The sequence below is a fragment of the Cygnus atratus genome, chromosome 4 (assembly GCF_013377495.2).
Source record: "Cygnus atratus isolate AKBS03 ecotype Queensland, Australia chromosome 4, CAtr_DNAZoo_HiC_assembly, whole genome shotgun sequence".
In the NCBI taxonomy this organism is placed as follows: Eukaryota; Metazoa; Chordata; class Aves; order Anseriformes; family Anatidae; genus Cygnus; species Cygnus atratus.
Window position 1 is genome coordinate 70,860,914 of NC_066365.1, and position 21,345 is coordinate 70,882,258.

Sequence of the window (21,345 nt, forward strand, 5' to 3'; positions counted from 1 at the left end):
GTCACTGGACATAGTTGATGGGTGCTGCGTCTCATTTCAAATGCCTGATATATTACTTACAAATCCTGGAGCAGAAGCAATTAATCTCTTCAATGTAAATAAGTTCATTAATAAACTATACCAATTTTTGAGCACATAGAGAATAGAAGGCTTTATTTGAAGAGATTTGTGCAAGTAATGATACTTCTGGTGCTCAGCTCAAAGTTTTGTCTCACAGTCTTGTGCTTAGAACTTCAAATTATACCTCTGGCTAGGAAAAAGAATAGAAAGCATTTTAAGGAAAAAGAAAAGTTTCTTCCAGTACTTGGAGCCTTTCTCTTGCTAGCAGCATTATGCTTTTTTCATTCTTCTACTTCATTACTCTTTTTTTTTTTTAATTGATCTACATTGTCAGTGCCCTGTGGGCACTGGTAGGTGTTAATGGCCCTGAGCAACCTTGCCTAGGATTCCCTCCCACATCCTGCCCATGGGCCCAGAACCTCATTTCAGCTCAACCAAGGGCCATCGGTCCCTGCCCCAGTGATGTTGTATGATGTTGGGCTGTGAAAGCCCTTGACTTCCCCACCATGGGTACCACAGAGCTGGGCTGGACCTGTGGGCTGATGTTTGGCCTGGCCTGGGTTTATCTCTGTCCCAATGCGCTGGGCTGGGGCATGCTCCAGCTGTCACCCCAAGTCTGCTCTGCTCTCTGGCAATGGCATGTGTTGTGTACTGGGGGCCCCCATGAAGAGCCCCCATTGCTCTTGACATCCAGCCCATAGGGACTTCTAGCCCCTGCTGCACCCTGGCATCTGTTATATCATAACTAAAATCTGATGTGGAGTTGTTAATTTAAGCTGTAGACCAAACAAACATTCACCCATCCATTACACAATTATATGCTGCTATGAATCTTGATGTCTGTCTCTGTAAAGGAAAGCTTTTGTAAACTGAATGTTTTAAGATATGAACTGTGGATCAGATTGATAAGAAAAATGTAGCTTTGAAATTGCTTAGCACTGGTAAAGTAATACTTGAATAACTAAGTGCTTTTCTGGTCATACATTCAAATGATTTCTATGAGATGTTAGCCTGACCATTTTCTTAGAGATTTTGAAAGTAGATCATACCGTATATTTGTTATTCAAAAAAAAACAAACAATCAAACAAAAACCTCTGCTTTGGCTAAGTGAAAAGTTTCCTGTTTATAAAACCTTTCTGAATATTTACACACACGTTTCATTAAATCGTCCAGAGCCATCATTTTAACCAGTAAGATCCAGAAAAGTGAACTTCCATTAAACTTATAAAAATCTATTATTGCTTACAGAAAACATTTATGGTACTGTTCTGTATTATTGTTACTCTATATACTCTTTAGAAGAAAGAACAGAGCACATTTACATTTACTTGTAAACCTGGAACTAAATGAAGCTCTGCCTTTCCAATATCCATTGAAAAGGTGCTGAGTACTCCATAATTAATAACCCTGACACACTGAATCTTCCAGGGAAGCCAAACAAGAAGAATTTCCATTGCCATCCTTCAGAACCTGTCTGTATTTGGATTTATTTCTAGATACCTTTGGAAAGCAGGAATACATAAGATGCTATGTTTTTAGGGGAGGAATATTTAATGGGTAAACAAATAGCTTTGGTTTTATGTGCATTCATAGCATTACTTTTTTTAGCATTAATGACTGGTACTAATCCTTTCATTGTTCATCCTGAAGTTATTTTTTGATTCTAAGTCCACCTTGTCCAGAGAGTTACCCTTGCAGAGTGTGGATCCTGGCATTCAGCATGAATATGTGTAGGCCTGTAGACTTTCAGTGGTTGGGTTCAGCATCAGGGCGAACGAAGGCCATCCTTGAACCCCTCCCTAAAGCCACACTGCCAAGACTTTCATTGCAGACAGCGTAATAAATCCAATAACATATTTTTGGCTGCCAGAGAATTATAATTTTCTTTTGGGAATTCTGCAAAGTCTGATATAGTGTCAAAGTATTTTTGCACTTATGAAATAATCTTTCTCATCTGAGGATTTCAGTGTGCCTCAAAGACTCTAATTGAAGACAGGTGTATATCTGAAATAAGTCTAAATGCATTCAACATTAACACAGTTTAATTTTTGGCCAGATTTAGTCTTGTTGTAGAATGATATTGGGTTTGTTTCACAGAACATATTTTTCATAAAACTTGTTGAATAGTATTTATAATATTTTTATTCTTTCTGGAAGTAGTCTAATAACCTTCATGCTGATTATTTATCCTTATATAGAGAACCTTCTTCTAGAAAGTGAACTCTGATGTGGGAAAACACAGGATCCAAATAGATCGTTGAAAATACTCAATTGAAACGTAGAAAGTTCATCCAAATGAATTTTGAAAATTGAAATGTAGAAAATTCATCCAAATGAACTAGAAGAATTTTCTCAAGAAGGAAGAGAGATGCATTAATTACCACAATGATATTTGGTGAGACTATTAGACGAAATCTGTGTCCCACCTTGATATTGATAGCATAAGAAGGATTTTTGTAGGTGTTGAAATCTTGGAGAATATAAGGATTGCTACAGCTAGGGCTTATTGTCTGCTATGCAAATTGAACTCTTCAGCTTATTGCAAGATTACTTGTTACTTGAATTTAGTCCTTGAGTATCTGTAGAAGCATATATGATACTAGAATATATATATACATATACATATACACACACACATATATATATGCATGGAACACATACAGCCATCGCCATGCAGGAAGTCAGAGTCCTGTGTGCACATGACAGAACTAGCATGACAGTTCCTGGTAGAGGGAATTAGCTTGCATCAGACTTCATGCCACAGCAAAATGGGTCATTTAAAGATAGCATGTAGACATACTGCAAGGAAGATATATAACATAATCAAACTAAAAAAAATTAAAAAAATGTCTTGGATGGAATTACTTTCACAGAAATGTGGAAGCCCAGAAGTTAGATATTACAGTTTTAGCTACTCGCTCTAAGCTCCCTTTGTAATCAACAGGGAGAAATATAATTTCATTGTGAGGGATATTAGCTTTTATATGTCCAGCAGAAAAATAGGAGACAACTGCTGCTTCTCTCAAAAGTCGGAGTGCAATGGGTGCTTTTGGTAAGCCGCTAGGAGTTATGATGCTAACTCCAAAATGGGATATATGAGTAGATTTCTGACTCTTAATTTTCATACATTTTCAAAAGTTAGGTCTTATCATTATCTTAAAAAAGTTTGTGCATATCAAGAAATGACTTGAAATTTTATTCCTAACAGTCTGAAATTGACTATTTTTCATAGTTAATCAAGTTCTGGTGTCTGGGGTTTGCATGTTTTTATTTGCTCATTTCTGCTTAGAAATTAAGAGTCAAAAAAAAGAGTCAAAATCTACATACAAAATTTTGCAAATGATTTCTCTTATTGTAGTACCAAATGTCATCAATTATGTCTTACACTTTGGTAATTGGTTGGATATTTGTCAAAAGATAAAACATATCTACTAATATTTATAAAATATGGCTTGTAAATGAGATGTAAGCCATGAGGAATATTAGACATTTATTCAGGTTTTGGCACAGGCTTGAGAAGATGCATATTTGGCAAGCTTCAGAGCAATCTGAGAAGGGGAAATCATACAATGTTATCTGGTTCATTCCATTCTCTAATGCTTTTTCTGGTTTTATACAATCCAGAAGACAAGGCTCTTGTTATCAACTGAAACTAGTATGTGAAATCTAGTTAGTGTCTTGTTTTAAAACAAACCTAGCCGTGTAGGATGTATTTTTATTTCTTCTTCTCTCTCTTTTTTTTTTTCCTCTCATATTGCCAGTCATATTTGCATGTGTTCTAAACAGAGCAAAGCTTTAATTTATGCAGTCATTTTGGAAAGCAGAATATCTTGTTTACATCAAATAAAACGCATTCATATAAGAGTAGAAAATTAGACCTCTCACAGCAGGTCTTCATCAGTAACGTAGTTCTAAAATATCTCAATCAGAAATCATTGCCTTTGGAGATGTGAATGTTTCTAAGGCATTATACAGCTGTGGAGAAAATGCTTAAGTGATGTTGGGAGCAGACCAGAGTTCAGGACTCTTCTGTCCCAAGTTTCTGTTTCCTCCTTGCTCCAAGCACGTATGAAGGAGAAGATGGCTAATACTTGATACATTAAATTTGCAGATATTATGGTGCATCAGTATTATCCACTAACCAGTATATATATAACCATACTTGTTTTAGTCCCATTGACTCTTGCATTGTTTCATGGAGTAGCACGTATTAACAAGAAAGATGGAGAATACCAAACTAGCCAGGGACGTAGGATTATGGTCTTCATTCGGAGTTGAGAGTTATGGTTTTGCATCTCCTCAGACTTGTGGGTGGGCTGTGAACTTGTCTTGTGGCCCCAGCACCGTTCCACATCAGTTATTCTAAAGTTTCATCACAATTAAATATTTACAAGATTTTCATAATACTGCAGGTTTTTAATATTTTGCCAGCATTCTCTTATTACTGCTAGTCCACAACCAACATGAACACTGCATTTCCAAATAAGGAGTTATATAGATGCATACATACATACATATATTTATATGAATAGGTATATATATGTGTAGAGTTAGGTAATGCATGTTTCATAATTGCTTTAGTATTATTTATTCATCATTTTGTTTGTAACTGTTTACTGAATTTTTGAACAACTGCTAAATATTAAAGAAAAATTTTCAGTATTCTCATCATTATTACACAAGAATCTTCTTTCTGGAATAAAAAAATAATTTAGACATGTGGAAGGTATATTAAAACCCAAAACATTTATTTCACTTGATGTTAGTTTGACTATATCAGCAGTTCTCTAAAAGAAACTTACGCTTTCTATATTCTATGTCCCTTAAAAGTCCCTTATATTATGTTTAGCTTGGATTAGCCTAAATTATTATATCCCATGTGTGCTTTTTGCCTTCCTGTTGCTCATTCCTTTCTCCTGAAGATGGATAATTAACATAAAATTGATGCTAGCATAGACTGAAAACATTCAAAGTGTTATTGAGCTTTTGTATTAAAAAAAACACAACAAAACAAAACACAACTGTAAAATAAGTTTCCAACATAGAGAACAATACATCAATGAATTCCAATATGTATCATCTTCTTATTCAAAATACTTCTAAGTAATTACTTATACAAATGTATTTATTGCTGTAATGAGAAAGAGTAATTTTGTACATGACAAATAGCTAAAGTCAGTGCAAACTAAGAGATTCATTGATAAAATTATATAAAGTTCTTTTTTTTTTTTAGTTTATGTGAATATTTTTTTTTGTCTAGGAATGATGGGAAGTCTGAAAGGACCATGAATCTTAGCTCAAATCTTTCTTTTCTTTCTTTTCTTTTTTCTTTTTTTTTTCCACTCAAAAATCTTATATTAAAAAACTCATCTGAGTTCACTTCTCCTAGTGAGTCCTCTAAGATTGTAAACTTTTCCTAAAGGTCCAATACCTTGCAGTCTACCCAATAAATTACAACTCCCTTGTAATGAGTTACTGTTATAATGAAGACTCACTGGCGATGCAGTGTATTTTAATAGACAAATTACTCTAAATTAAGTTCTAACCATCTGTTCCATTCTCATTTATGACTCTAAAAAGAACATATTTTAAAATTATATCATTTAAAAATAATGTAAATGATTGAAGCATGCAGTAAGGCTTCTACATATTTGTTCATTCAGTGTAGCATACTTATGGTAATAGTGATGTTGCCTCCTTGCTCCAGGCATGTATGAAGGAGAAAATGGTTTATGCCTGATACAATAAATTTGCAGTTATTATGACACATTAAGTATGTCAAAAAAGATATTTTACTCCTAGAGAGTTACACTGAATGTAAATCTCTGTATTGGAGCATCCTGATGGGATACCTGGAGGCAAAGCTTCAGCTAATTCTACAACTTGTAGGGGGTTAAGGATATCAGAGACATTAAATGCTGACAACTGTAGTTTTAATATGCTGGGGAAATGGAGCTATTCCATATCACTTTCTGTATTTGTTAACAGTTATGCCACCACCAGGGATCTCACTAGGATTTATAGAGAAAGGACATGCTGATAGCTATTTAGAGGGAAAACAGTAAATTTTTTTTTTCTCCTGCAGATTCATTCCGTAGTAAATTGTGGTACAGATTGATAGAGCAGCAAGGAAGTGAATAGAAAAAAACATGATATTCTTAAAGATGCAACTAAAAGGCCAACTAAATCCTTTTTCTTTCTACTACCTTTCTGGTCTATCTGTGCCCCCCATGTTTTAAAAGTATTGCATTAAATATTTATATTGATCTCATAAGCAAGATAACTTTATTATTGTTGATTTTGACTTTAAAATAATTGTCATCAGCCAGAGAATATTTCTCCCTGACTTCATGTGACTGTGGTAGTTGACTGTGAGGCCATTCTATGGAAGTGGATGAGAGCATCATACTTTCCATGCACGTTTTCTCCTGACAACACTGGACAAGTTTCTGATCTCAATGAAACACAAAACAAGACCAGCAGAAGCTAAGATCTGAATCTGACCTGCAGCTTGCTACCATATTTAAGTAAAGGACAACATCAATCTCATCCATTTGCTGTTTCAAAGGTAGCAGCTTAACCTGGACTCAACACAATCAGGCTGCCTCTGCAGGCAGCGTAGAGTGTGATAAGGTTGTTCTATGTATTTTTAGCATGAATTTCCTTTTTTTTTTTTTTTTTTAATAGGATGAGTTTCCTTTTTTTTTAATAGGATGAGTTTCTTTTGTAATTCTGGAAGTACCACTGTCTATGGAGACAACCAGTTTGACTGAGGCAGGCCAGATGCTACGCTGTTAGACAGCTAAAGTTAGATAAGAGGAAGGCCAAAGTTAGCATTTACTCATTGCACTCCATTTAACGTCTCCTTTTCAATCATTTACAGAATGACATCAACGATTATAAAGGGAACATCTGCTGATGGCTTTAGGAGGTATTAAGTTTGGAATGACTAATTTAGCCATATAATTAACAGAAATATGGTTTGTTTGGCAGAATAGGAAAACCACACTATAGAGATACTGATGATAATTGTGAAGGCCAGTAATAGAAATGAAAATGTATCACTTCAGTTCATTACATGTCTGAGTCTGTCATTCCAAAGTAAGTGCCTCTTAAAACCAGATGCTCCCTCCGTAATGTTTGATGTGTGTTTATAATGGTTGGACAAAGGAGATATTACATCTTTTGTTACCACTAAGTACCAAGGTCAAATTTGGTAAATAAGCAATTATTTCAGAGTTTTAATTATATATGAAATCATTCTGTTTAATTCCTGCAGAAATGTTTCTGCCTCTGGAAGGATTTTCTAGAAGGTAGCATTTTAAAATTATCCATCTCTTTTCATGTGTGCAGACACACATTTTAAAATATGCTTTATTTCTAACCTTGTAAATATTAGGAACATAATTCAGATCTTCTCTGGTTTGGCTGAGGGTGGACTGCAAACTTAATAACATGCATGTGGATGTTTTCACAGTATAGCATAATGAAACTTTGACAGAGATGTTTCTTCTCTAGAATATTAATCAGTGGCATTGCAAGATATTTTAATATAGGACGCACTGTGATTTTACTCTATCTAAATAAAACTTCTTGACCTTTCATTATTTAAATTATTATTTTTTTTCCTAAGTCTTATGAATTTATTTTTCTACTTCCTTATTTATTATTTAATATGTGATTTCATCCCATTCCATTCAAATTGGTAAACTAACCTTGTAACACTGAACACGTGCCAGTATACAGTTAAGAGCTGTGATTAAGGCTGTTTATCTGTGGTTCATTCTTTTCCATTTTCCACCCCAGTGTTTGTAGTATTTTGTTTTGACAAGCTTTTAAAATTTATTTTCTTTCTTGTGTTTTAATTAGGAAAAAATGCTAAAAAAGGAATCTTGCTTTTGAGAAAAGAAAGGCAGAAACCTTCCCTCCCCTTATTTTCAGAACTTCCCTATTTTTTTCCCAGTTATTTGCACTTTTCAAATCAACTTTTTGTTCAGTCTCACAGAACTCCCACTTTTGGTGGATTTCTGACTGTCTGATGCTGTTCCATTAATCCCAGGAGGAATGGATTCATGATCAGAGCAGAGGTGAGGAGTTGAAAGTTCACGAAAGATGAATGTTCTGATATTATTCCATAATTTATAGTGTGGATATTGCTGCTATACAAAGGGAATAGATGGTATAGATGCATATATTTTCAAAAGAATTAAATAGCTGATTTTTTCCTCAGTGGGAGCTGAAGTTCTGCTTGTATCTCTGTATGACAGACTCATTCAAGCTTTCTCAGTGAAAAGAAGACTGATCAGAAAAGCACAGTACAACGGGAGAAAAGAAAATGAACATTTTCAAAATTAGTTATTTTTTTTTTATTCTTTTGTTGAATTTGGTCCATTAACAATAGCTTAACTATGTAACTTAAAGTGTATTTTTTCTCTTCTGAAAGTTCTTTGCTAGAGGAGAAATCATGTTTAATTCTCTTCCTGTCTAAATTTTCCATTTTCTATTTAGGAGGTGATAAGTTTGGGGCCATAGTGGCTGTTACTGTTCCTTTCTATGCCCTTTGAGAGCTCAAACTATGAAATGAAGCCAAAGCTGCAGCTGCAGCAGCAAATATGCACTTTTTAAATGAGAAACATCTTGCTGATTTCCCCCTCCCTTCGGTAAATTTATGAATAAGATGAAGAATAACACATCATGTAACAATTAGGCCAAATCTATTAACATTTCAGTTTGTAGAAGTTAACCTGAAGTTAAATACAGGTATAACAGCTTTTTCATGTATTTTTTTTTGTTGTTGTTGTATAAACTATTGCACATACACCACTGTATGTGCCATTCTTCATTCAGAAGAAAAAATACCTTCTTACGTCTTTTCTGTAAAAGTTTTTACTCTTCGGTTTTATATGAATATTTGAAATTGGTAGCAATTTTATATACATCCATCACATTGGTATAAAATTTTGCTACATTTCATATAATAATTTTATATAAACAAAGCTTAGATTCAGTGTGTTATCATAACATTTGTTATTTTCCTGTCATGTCAGCTTCATGTACTTCTTCAGTTTGATTAATTCTAACAGTTGTCCATTGGAGGGGTAATGATTTATTGTGTGTGGAAATTCCACAATACCCTATTTTTCTTTGACAGCTGTATTTATTCCAGTGAGCTAATTAATGGGAATCCCAGTTGCTGATTTTCTGATGTGTTGACAAAACCCAATCGAACAGCTGACAACTACACACTGTGCTTTGAGGAAGAAAAAATGGTTTGTTTTCTTTTTTTCCTCCCCTGCTCTTCAGGTATAGAATCCAAGGACTGTCTATTTGAGAGAACAATGAATACAGCCAAATCTTTCAGTTTCACTTAAAAATACTTTTTTTTTTTTTTTTGGTAATAGTTTCTTTTTGAAATTTGTCTATAATATGGCTAAAAAAAAGGAAAAAAAGAAAAAACATTTGAAGCTAAAATAATCATATTTTACTGTGGCTCTTTTTTAGCTATCTGAGCTACTTCCCACAGTGGATTAAACAATGTGATTACAGTGATTAATTTTCTTTCATAGTCTCCTTTATACAGCACTCTGTGATCTGATACATAGAAATGTTTCATCTAGCAGTTAAAGGCAAGACATAACTATGGCTGCAAGCAGAAGACTGAAATATTTAAACTTGCAATTAAATGCAACTTTTAAGAGCAGGATGAACTTGACCTTATTTTTGAGCTACACTGACAGCAATTAATAATTGACAATTCTCATAGAAAGTGACAAATTGATCATAATTTAGAATCTTGAAATCAAAATTGGATGCCTTTGAAAAAAAAATTCTTTAGCTCAGTCAAAAATTAAGACTGACAATACTAATTTATGGTAAAAAGATAAAAAAAAAAGTAATGTCCCAATATGAGATAGCAAGAAATTCTTTGGTCCATGTTGTTTAGGAGTTGGATAATGTAATTACAGTGGATTTTTCTGGTCTTAACCGCCTGAATGTACAAAGAGCTGTTCAAATAACACGTGGGTACAAGCAGAAGATAAAACATTCTGAAATGAAGGATAACATTAGGGAGGCAGTCTGGTTTAGCAATTAGTGCATGGATTCACAAGTCAGAAATTCTACATTCTATTCCCATATCTGACATTGATTAGCAAGTCACATTAGGACCTATTATCAAAAGTCAGATATGCAGCTGATCATCTAATTAAGATCATCATGCTATTAGCATAACTGCATTTGCAAATCATGCATGCAGAGTTTTAGCCTTTGTTTAACCTTGATCTGTGATATGAAAGAAATCTGTGTTACAGACTTATACAACCCTCTTATTCTACGATTTGAGCAGCTCAGTTTTTAATATATTTAATCCCATCAGATTCTGTCAAACTGGGTAATATTACTTATCCCCATTTTAAGAAATTGGAAATGCAGCACAGAAATATGAGGTTTGGATTTCAAAAGATGATTAACCATTTAAAGATGCAGATAACCAATTAATGACATTTTCTTGTCCCAAAGAAGATCACATCCTTAACTCCTATATTTATTTTAAAGACTTTTTTAGTGCCTAAAGTGCTTTAGAATTTGGTTCTGCATCTTGTGAGGTCTAAGTTCAGTTGGAAATTATGTCCACATTAGCAAGTAGCAGAGACCAATAGAAGTAGATTAATAAAATGAAATAGTCAGTACTAAGGATCTAGCATTCACATGTTTTAGGGGGCTTTAATGCTGGGCTAGTTTTAGTCTTATCCTGTGGACTGAATGTGATATTGGGTTCTGTGGACCCAAAGCTCACCTTCTGGTTACTTCCATTCCAAAATTCAGTTTGCATGGGGCTCCAAGACCAGTCCATAATATGAATGAAAGCATGGTAAATGGGAATGATCAGGAAATTTGCTTCAGAAGATCACACTCAAGGTAAAATATTTAAATACATAGACTTTCTCTGTGATTACTAGAACCAAAGCCACCTAACAATTATATTAAGTAATTGAATTTCTCTCTGCAAAGCTGGAGAATATTGATGTCCTGACCTGAAAAGCTTGTATTAGCAAGCATGTTTGGTCATCTAAAAGGTATGGTAAGATTGTTTTGTAGTAGCTCACTGAAAAGCTGGGTAGAAACAGTTAAAACTAACTTGAGAAGGGATATACTTGATTTATGGAATGTTAGCCAAATAACAAAACAAATATTTAGCTCCTGTCCAACTTTGAAAATAGTGCTGCATTCTGGGAGTATTTTAGTAAATATTCCAAATCTTTCTTGGCCAAGTTTATGAGAGAAAGCACTAATTTTCCATCCACTGAACTACTTTCTCATTTTCATAAATTTTCCACCTGATGAGAAAATGAAAGAAGAAATATCTTATTTTAATATATCTAAGTATATAGAAAAAAAAAAGGAAGACTTTTATGACATAAAATGCACTTTCATGCAATAAAAGAAATTAAAAGAGAGAGAAAAATTTTAAAGAACAAATATGATCAGCCAGGTAAAAATCCCCTGGATTTGCTAAATCCACTAGCTACTGTTTCATTCTTTTAAATTAATTATTTTTTTCACTCTTACATATTCTCTTTCTCTATATATGGTGAACATATGAAGGGCGCTCTGTGAACTGATATTCCTAACCTAAATGTTCCATTTTTTTTTCCAAAATATGAAATTAACTTCTTTTATCATTGTACATATAAAAAACCACCTGTCCATGTGATATACACAGATGTCTGTGATTTTCAATGCTGTTTAGATTTCTTCCCTTTTTTTCTCATGTTTTGATTATACTGAAGAAATCAATACATTTGAGCATTACTCAAGAGAGATCAGCGAAAGAATGCTGGAAACAAGAGAAGGTACATCATTCCTCTAAAAGCCTTTTCATACCCTGAAATATTACATTAGGGTGAAAAAAGAAAAGGATATAAACAACAGATACTGAAAACAAGTGAATGAATTGAATAGGGTCAGAGGTTAGTACCTCAAAAAGAAAAATCTACATGGATTTTAGATCAAAATTACTTCTTTGTACCTGGATTTTTTATTTTTTTATTATTTTATTTTATTTTATTTTATTTTATTTTATTTTATTTTTCTCTTCCCCTAGGACCTCAGTTATGAGGTAATTATATTGGGTTTCCAGAATTTCTTTCTTTTTTTTTTTTTCCAAGTTCCTTGGTGAAAATCTGTCTTAATCCACATCCTTTCTCTATCTTTGTCTCTGAGTGAAAACTTACAGTCTTGATGACTTGTATAAAATACTATGGATAACTTAAGACAGTCTTGTATCACTCTAGAAAAGCAAGCTACTTCTAGAGATTTTCCAGATGTTACTGTCCGAAGCATTTGTGGTGTGTCTCTTCAGAGGCTCTTTGTCTGACGGATAAAATAAATGATATAGATTTTTTTAAAGTATATGACCCTTTTCTCTCAGTACTATACATGCAGAACACCTCAGACATCCTTTTAGTACTATTGTACTTATTAATATTGTACTTATAACTTATTTCCATTTACATTATTAGCATTATGTATATTACCCTAATTTATGAACTGAGTTTTTGAAATCTGACAAAGCCAAAGAATCCTGCTGAAGAGCTCAAAAAAACCCCCTCAGATATGGTTAAGGGAGAGTCATTCACATTTCCAAAGGGGTTCACTTAATTCTTGTCTATTTTCTCCCCTAATATCCAGCAGGGGTAAATCCCAGAGGCTGTCCTTGCTTCAGGTGAGAACTTCAATTCACAGTATGTCACCTTCCTACAAAAACCTACATTCTGTAACAGACTTCTCTTTCACTGAGTATTCCTGCAGTAGAAACTTTCTGATGTTATGCTTTGTTTTTCATCTGCACAGATTCATCTGCATAGTGGTGTTTTGTTTCTTTTTTTTTTTTTTAAATCTTAGGAGACACTCAGATGCCATGACAACAGTTAGCAGTATTAGAAGCTGGACAGATAATTATTTAACAGCATTGAGAGTTACTGCAGGGGTGAGACAAAGAGATGGACACATTTTAATTAATTTTGTAGCACCTACCCATTTGCTCTTTTCTGGATTCTGCCTAATATGAATATATTCATATTGTCCTCATTCTGGACTACGCTATTGTAATCCAGACTTAGGAATATGAGTGTAAACCTAAAACATTCTGGCTCATGTATCTGGATCTTCTCTCCCCAGAAACCAGGGCCTAAGGAGAGTTGATGAGTCCAGGTCTCACCCAGATTTTATCTGAGGTAGGAAAATGGCCAGGGTGCATTTCTGAATTCAGAAGCTGGGAAAACCCTTGCAGGGACTGCAGAGTACCTCCTATTTCTGCTCCTTGTCTTCATGACAGATGCCAAGATGGTGTTTTGTTCATTGTTTAGCCTCCATTTTCCATTATTTTTTTTTTCAAAGGGTGTGACAGAGCAGCAGCGAGAAGGGCTGCTTCTGCTTTTTCCTGGCTGTGGTAGCCTGGGTCAGATGGACAGGGGGTGGGAGAGGAGATTACAGTGTCTGCATGCAGACTGGAAGACTCCTGAGAAAGTACATGGCTTGCTTGTAGCAAAGGAGCAGATCTACAGCCAAGTCTCAGAGGTCAAGGAGAGGATACATTCCTAGAGACCCAGAGGGATACTGTGTGAAGGCTGCTGCAACCCATGAAGGCAGCGAGAATTGCTGGACTCCAGAGCATCTGGAAGGAGAGACTTGTTCTAAAAGGAAATAGAAAATGGGGAAGATTTGTTTTCAAAACTTTTATTTAGTCTGCATCATCCAGAGGATCTGCATTTGCTTGATTTTAAGGGGTTGTCTGTGCTCAAAGAAAACACAAAGATTAGAACCACTTTAGTGTCTTAGGGCATGCTCATTCTGCAGATAAGATTGGTTAGTACTACCTCAAGGCTCAGACTTCCTCAGAATCACATCATAACCTCATAAACACAAATGTTTAGATATAAGCTTTCTGAGATGGAGGCCCCCTCTTCCTTATTTGGAAAAGACCATAGAAATATTAGTAAATTATCCCTGGGGTAATTTATTTGACCAGTCCTGCTGGTAGCAGAAGATGAATAGCTACTATAATGGACTAGATACCATGGAAAAATAAGCTTGCTGTTCAAAATCTTGAAGTTGATCTAATCTGTGATGACAGCTAGGCTCTGGTTAGTACAAGAGATCTAAGAGCATACTCTAATACTGTTTTCTTTTTTCCTCAGTCTTTGCATGCTTTTCCATTTGTAGATGCTAAAATCAAACACTTAAGTTCTCCAAAAAAGCATCTATCATACAATCCACACCACAAAGTGTTTTTTCCATTCTGTTTATCAGATCATTAATTTATAAAATCTGTGGTTCGACATTACAAATTCAAGGACTTATGAGCCCCCATGCAGTGGGCCAAGTTCTCTGCTGTCCTGTATCCTCAGACAATGCTAGCATGGTCCAGTAAAATGAATGCCTAAGTTACTGGATGAAATTATCAACAAAAAACATTGATCCCTCTGTGAACTGTACATAAAACGTTACACTCAAACTTTCTTTTTTAAACCCTTCCCTTTGTGTTTTGGGATAACTGACAGTGTTACTGAACATGAACTGACTCTAGACGTCACAGGCTTTGTAGAAGCATTGCAACCTACATTCAAATTGTACAATTCTTATAAAAGAATTAAAGTTGCACCATACTTTGCTTTGTTACTATCTGTTGTACTACACCCGCTAGCTGAGATGACAAAGGATCGGTGTTAGAAAGTAATGGTTGGCAAAAATTTTAATACTTATTGTCTGATTTGACATATTTGATAGGACATTTTTAAAGGATCCAACAAAGAAAGTGTGTAAATAATTTGATACTGTGAAATTATGGGATTTCTGTGATAATGGTTTGGGGGTTGTGTACAATATGTCTAGACTTATCTTCATAAATGACTATGCAATTCACTGTAGATTTTATGAACTATTGTCTTCAGAAATACAAATTTATTTTGTTTTACTACGGTGGGGAAAAGGCAGGTCAAGCCATTCCTGTCACCATTGTAAGCATTGCAAAGGTAGCTTGAATAAGAATAGATCCTTGAATAAGAATAAGAAAAGATCCTCTCACCTGCAGATGCAAGGACATGACTGTATGTATTTATATCAGTTTTTATAACACTAGAATAACAATTAAAGGAAAAATATTGATATTGTCGCTGGGGATGATTCAAAATTTCGCAGATTTATGCTTCTGCAAATTCTTTCACTGTCAGCGTCTCAGTATCTCTATTTTATTCACAAGTAGTAAAAGAGTAAGGCTGCTTACACAATCTAATTTGCCAAAAGTAACTTAGCCAAGAGAACTGTCAAAATCACTATTAAGATAAAGACATCTGTGTCTGAATTAGAACAGCAGGGAAAGCAAATGCTGATGTAGCTTCTGAAATAGTGAACATGAAAAGTAGGAGATATAAACATGAAAGAAATGTGTTAAACAGAGTATTGGTAGTGACTACCAAAAGCTTGTTAAAAGGAAAAGTCCTAGAGAAAGACTTCAGGACTTCCAGAAAAGGCAGAGGATCCACACCTGGAAAAAGGTAAAATTCTTTTTCTTGATATCATGCTACAGAGTACTATAAACATACATTATTTGAGGAAACAGTGTATCCTTGTCAAATTTGATGACAATACCACATCAGTGGGGTAGCTGACAAGACAAACAGCAAATCTGCTCTCCAGGTAGACCTTCATAATCTTGAGGAGAAGATCAACATCAAAAAGTTCAACAAGGAGTCCACAGTTCTGCCCCTGGGGCAAAATAACTCATTCATCAGCTCAGGATGGGAACCAACAGGCTGAATGGAAGCACTGCTGAAAAGAACCTGGGGATTATTTTGGACCCCAAGCTGAATGAGAGCAAGCAGCACTTTCTCATCATGAATAAAGCAAAATACTGGGCTACAACAGGATTGCTAGGCCGGCGGACTGAGGGGTGTTGTTACACACTGTACTAAACACTGGAAGGTCACACAGATTAGTATATTCAGTTCTGAAGTTCCCAAATCAAGAAGGATGCTGAGAGAAAGGAAAGGGTCTAGCAGAGGCCTATCGAGACAAGTCAGACTAAAGTACATGACATATGAGGAGAGCTGAGGGAGCTCAGACTAAACTGAGCTTGTTTAGTCTAGTGAAGAGGAAGTTAAGCGCAACATAATACCCTAAAAAAGCTTGAAAGGTTTTTCCCATCAAAGACAACAAAACCCAAATTCTTATTGATAGTAGCAGACGAGGTAGTAAGGTTGCACCTTGGGAAATTCAGATTGCTCAGGAGGAAAAACTGCTTCACAAGGAACAACATTATAGTTGGTTAGCCAGGTGAAGGAAATCTTCACCCTTGGTGCTTTTAAAGACTCAGACAGACAAAACTGGCTTGACCTAGTTGGGGTACAGCCCAGCTTTGAGTAAGAGGTTGGACAAGAGACAGCCAGAGGTCCCTTCCAACTGGTGTTTCTAGGATTCCATGAAATAAAATGATTAAATATTTTTGATTAAATTGATTCATTAAATATTAAGTATTGTCCACAAAACATTTAGGAATACATTCTTGTACTTACCACATAGGTTTGCTGAGTCAAAACAATCACTAAAGAACATGATTTTACCTTCTATATACATCCAAGATTAGTGTTTAGTTTGCACTGCTTTTCTGAGCATTCATTACTAAATACGAGGCCTATTATTTAGATGACTAAATCAACACTATTAAATTTCCAATTTTAACTGGTCTGCCTTTTTCTATTATAGTAATTCTAGAGACAGCTAGGAATGTGTCATATTGTAATGGTCATATAGGCCTATTACTGTCCATATAGCAAACTAAAGGTGAGAAAGGGAAGAATGTAAATTATCACTGAAGTCTTTACCCAGTTCTATGCTTATTTACCCCTCAGTTTTATTAAACTGTAGCACTTTCATGTAATATATATATATATTTGCTTCTAATAATGCATTCAATTCATAATTATAAAAATGTCATCCAAGCAGCTGCTAGAACAGTTTCCCAGTACACGTAAGTGACAATATATTCAGTAAACTACATTGTAGCTTTGAAGAACAGGTTAGGACAAGAAGTGAAGAATGATATCCTTTCTTAATGGAATCTGCAAACAGAATTCAGGGTGGTTAATTAAAATGCTGTCTGGCCAATGGCTTTTCTATTGACAAAAGAAATTACAATATGAGTTTTACATATTTTAAAATAATAGGTCAGATTCTGATTATATTCATGCTGGTATAATCATAGGGTGTTTGTGTTGATGCTTATTCATATTTATACCAGTGCTTTAGAATTAAAAATCCATTCAAGCATTTCTAGCAATACAGTGCTTCCTAGAATGATACTTTGCACTGATTTAGTTTTAGAAGTAAAAGAAGTAAACGAGCAGCACAGCTTCCCAAAATATAAATTGATATCAATTTATCCTTTATTTGTTGTTAATGCAGAATATAATGGAGAAAACTTACATTCTCTTTGTTGAGGTCACTTTTTCATTGTAATAACTGATAAATAAAATTCACACTCAGGCACTTATGATTATTAATAATGCAGGGGTCTGAAACAGAAGTAAAAATTACAAGGAATTATATAACCCATTATATAAAGAGCAGTTTTCTTCAATTTCAAAATAACAAACTTTCTAAAAAATTAATTTCACTTTCCACAATACTGGCCAAAATAATCATTTAGAAAAAAAAAATAAATCTTACTTTTCATGTTTCCCTTACTTTTGTTGAGAATCAGAGAGTGAATAGACCAGTTTATTTAATTCATTATTTCTGGATAATAGCAAGTTTTTTGTTGTAGACAAGGAGCCTAGCCTGTGGTCAGAAACAAAAATCTACATAATAGTCTTGTTTGTGCTGTCCTTTACTACCCTTAAGGCTTTTTGTGTTCTTATATATTCCATAAAATCTTTTTTTTTCTGCTGTCAGAGCTGTTAGTTTTGTTGAAAGCTTCTTCCTGTACATTGGGTCATATTTATAAACGAGTTATAAAACAGTTATTTATACATGCAGCATCATGTCTTTATTATAACTTCCCAATTCCATATGTTTTAAATGAGGATGTATTTGATTCCTTCAACAAAATGGTGGTAGTGTTGTTAATTAAGAGAATCCGTTTGATAGGGGTTGACTTCATAACGTTTATAAAATGCAGTAAAAAATGCTTTGCAATATTGCTTACTGTGTGGAGGATTACAAAATATGTGAAGTTTCCCATAATAAACTCAGTAGGCATGCTTTTAGTACTCTGCAGTATTATTTGTGTTCCATGCAGAGATTCTCAACAAGCACATGAACATCTCTATGGAAGTTGCTGTCATTGATCAATGTACAGAGATAGTTGCATAGAGTTTTTCTATTCTCAGAACTCAAAATAATACTGTGTTAGCATGGATTTTTTTCGGAACTAATAGATCCTGTCTCTCAGTCAATTAATTACCTTCGTGTTCACCAGTGCATTTAGCTTTCATATCTCTAGTTTCAGACAGAGATTGGTTGGTGCTAAATCAAGGAGTTCTGCAATGTATTCCATCAAATGCCACAGATGTATTCTGTCTTCCATTGAAATCAACCCTAGGTCACTCTCCTTTACACCTTTACAAGCCTTCGTTTTACTATTACATACCCAGCATTACATATGAAAGAAATCACAGATGTGTAGAGAACCTATGAGAGTATTAGATAAGTGATAGTTTTGTGCCGTAACCTGAAGTGTTGGAACAAGATCAGAAAAAATGCCATAGGACCATAGGATGCTTGAGGTTATAAGGGACCTCAGGAGGTCTTTAGTGCAACCTCCAACTCAAAGCAGGGTCAGCTTTGAGCTCAGATTACTTAGGGTTTACCCAGTCTCATCTTAAAGCCTCCAAGGAGGCAGACTGCACTGCATCTCTGGGCCAACTGTTCCACTGACTGACTGTTGTGATGGTCACAAATAGTGGACCTCTTACTGAATGAGTTAGAGCTATGTGCAGAATCTGATATATGAATGACTTTCCACAACAGGTCAATTCATTTTTAACATTATTCACATGACTTAAAAATGCAACTCTTAAAGGTATCATTTAAGTATATTAGTATATTTAAGGCCTTTAAAAACAAACAAACAAAAACAACAACAACAAAAACAACACAAGAGAAATCAACAAAACTTATGGTGAAGAGTTGCCTTGATAGTGACTACTTTAGAAATTTAATTTGGTGATATTCTACAGTGTTGCCAGAGAGATAAAAACACGACATTTCTACAAGGCAAAAGAAGCATCAAGCTGGTTTTAGAAAGTCAACACGTATCAGACTGACCATGAGGTATTCTATACAGGCTGTACACCCAATGTAAAAAATTAATAATGGAATGAAGTAAATATATTAAGACACTTCTTTTTTATATTGTGTGTGTGCACAATACCATAAAAATAACCTGTCTGGTACTGCAATGAAGCTGTAGTACACTATATATTAGATTCTCTTCAAAGGAATTTTTTGTTTGAGTTCGAGGTATTCTTGCAAATATCAAAAGTAAATTTAAAAGCAGGGATCCCCACAAGTGTCTGAGTCAGGTCTACAAGGTTAACATCTTCTAAATATTCAGCTTGTTTCAGAGTTCTGCTAAGTCATGTGTACTGGACAGTCCAGTGAGCTAATGCTGCTGCTGCAGGCACTCCACAGATTAGCACAGGGCTCTCAAAGCTGGCCCTCATCCCACAGCTCAGAAAACCAGCCTGATGAACAGGTCAAAGAAGCTGTTTTTCTGCCCAGATCTGTGGAGTTTTGGAGGATGGAAAAATGGCAAATTAGGCTTTTCACTACTACAAGTGACTTATATATAGATGATAGATGAATGCTGGAGCTGTTTCTTACTGAGCAGTGTCACCATGGTCAATAAAGCTGGAATTTTTCCTTATCTTGGTCTGAATTCTCAATGAGCCCTGAATTAAAAAACAAACAAACAAAGCAAACCAAGAAGCAACATAAAACCAATACCTAACACCCTTGTAATGGGAATTTGTAAACTCAAAATACAAGGTGCAGCAGGTTGAACTACCAGCAGGTTGAACCTTGATTATAGCCATCAGTGGGAACATTTAATGAAGTCCAGCTGCTTTTAGATTCAGTAACAGATAAAGATACCTGAATCAGTTACTTATGTGGGCTAGGTGTCTGGCCAGTAGAGAGCCTAATAATACAGTTAGTGGAGACAAGAGAGCTACTCATTGGTTATTCATTTGGTCAAATATAGGTATGTATTAAAGGGTGAGCTGAACAGTTCTCTAGATTATATTGACTATAATGATTATACCTCCATTATACATAGTGGTAATTTACATACCTAGATCATATGCATACACATATTTTACATGCCTTAGTCTGCAAACTAAATCCTTATCCCAAAAGCTAAGTTGAAATTCAAAGTTGCCTTAACTACCATTGCAACATCCAGTATTGGGAATGCTTAGTTCTCCTATATAAGTGTTGTATTTTATAAAGTCTTCCAAATCAACACCATAACTTCTTCATGGTACAATGTTTTGCTGCTTATCACTCTGATATTCAGATTTTACAATTTAGAGGGTTTTGACTGAATGTAAACCTTTTGGCATTATTGAGTGCCCATAATTGTATGTGTATCCATGGTAACTGCAGGAGAGAAAGTATGGGTGTTTAATCCTTGTTAAGTAATACAATGTTATGTTTTTCTTGGTACACAAAGAGATGCTAGTTATTCAGAAGCATCTTAAACAGCCTGCACATATCAAAGTTGTACATATACTACTTACCACCAAAATGGAAATTGTTTTAGTAAGGTTTTAATGTAAGATAATATTTTAGGAATAGAGAAACAAAATTTCTGGAGCTTCTGTTCTGAATAAAGGTGGGCAAGCTAACTTCAGATCAGTCATTTTAGTCAAATCTCCTTTCTCTTAATCTTACAGGTTAATCGAAAAGTCTCAACTAATCATGCTAATCTCATTGCTTACCAGGGAAAGAGCTAAATTATTCTGTGGCTAATCAAAATGGAATTTACACCCTTTTAATGCACTATATTCCTGTGTAATAGCCTAAACGTGTTCATATAAATGTTTTCATATAGTGTAAATGATGCAAGAATCAACATGATATTAAATGTACTGCTCTATCTTTAAGCAGAGTTTTTTTTCTTGTTTTATTATTTTAGGTTCGCAAAAATACAGAATATTTTAGAAACAGTTATGACTGTTATTTAAAAAAACACATTTTTGTTTTATACTTTCCATCTTTCACCC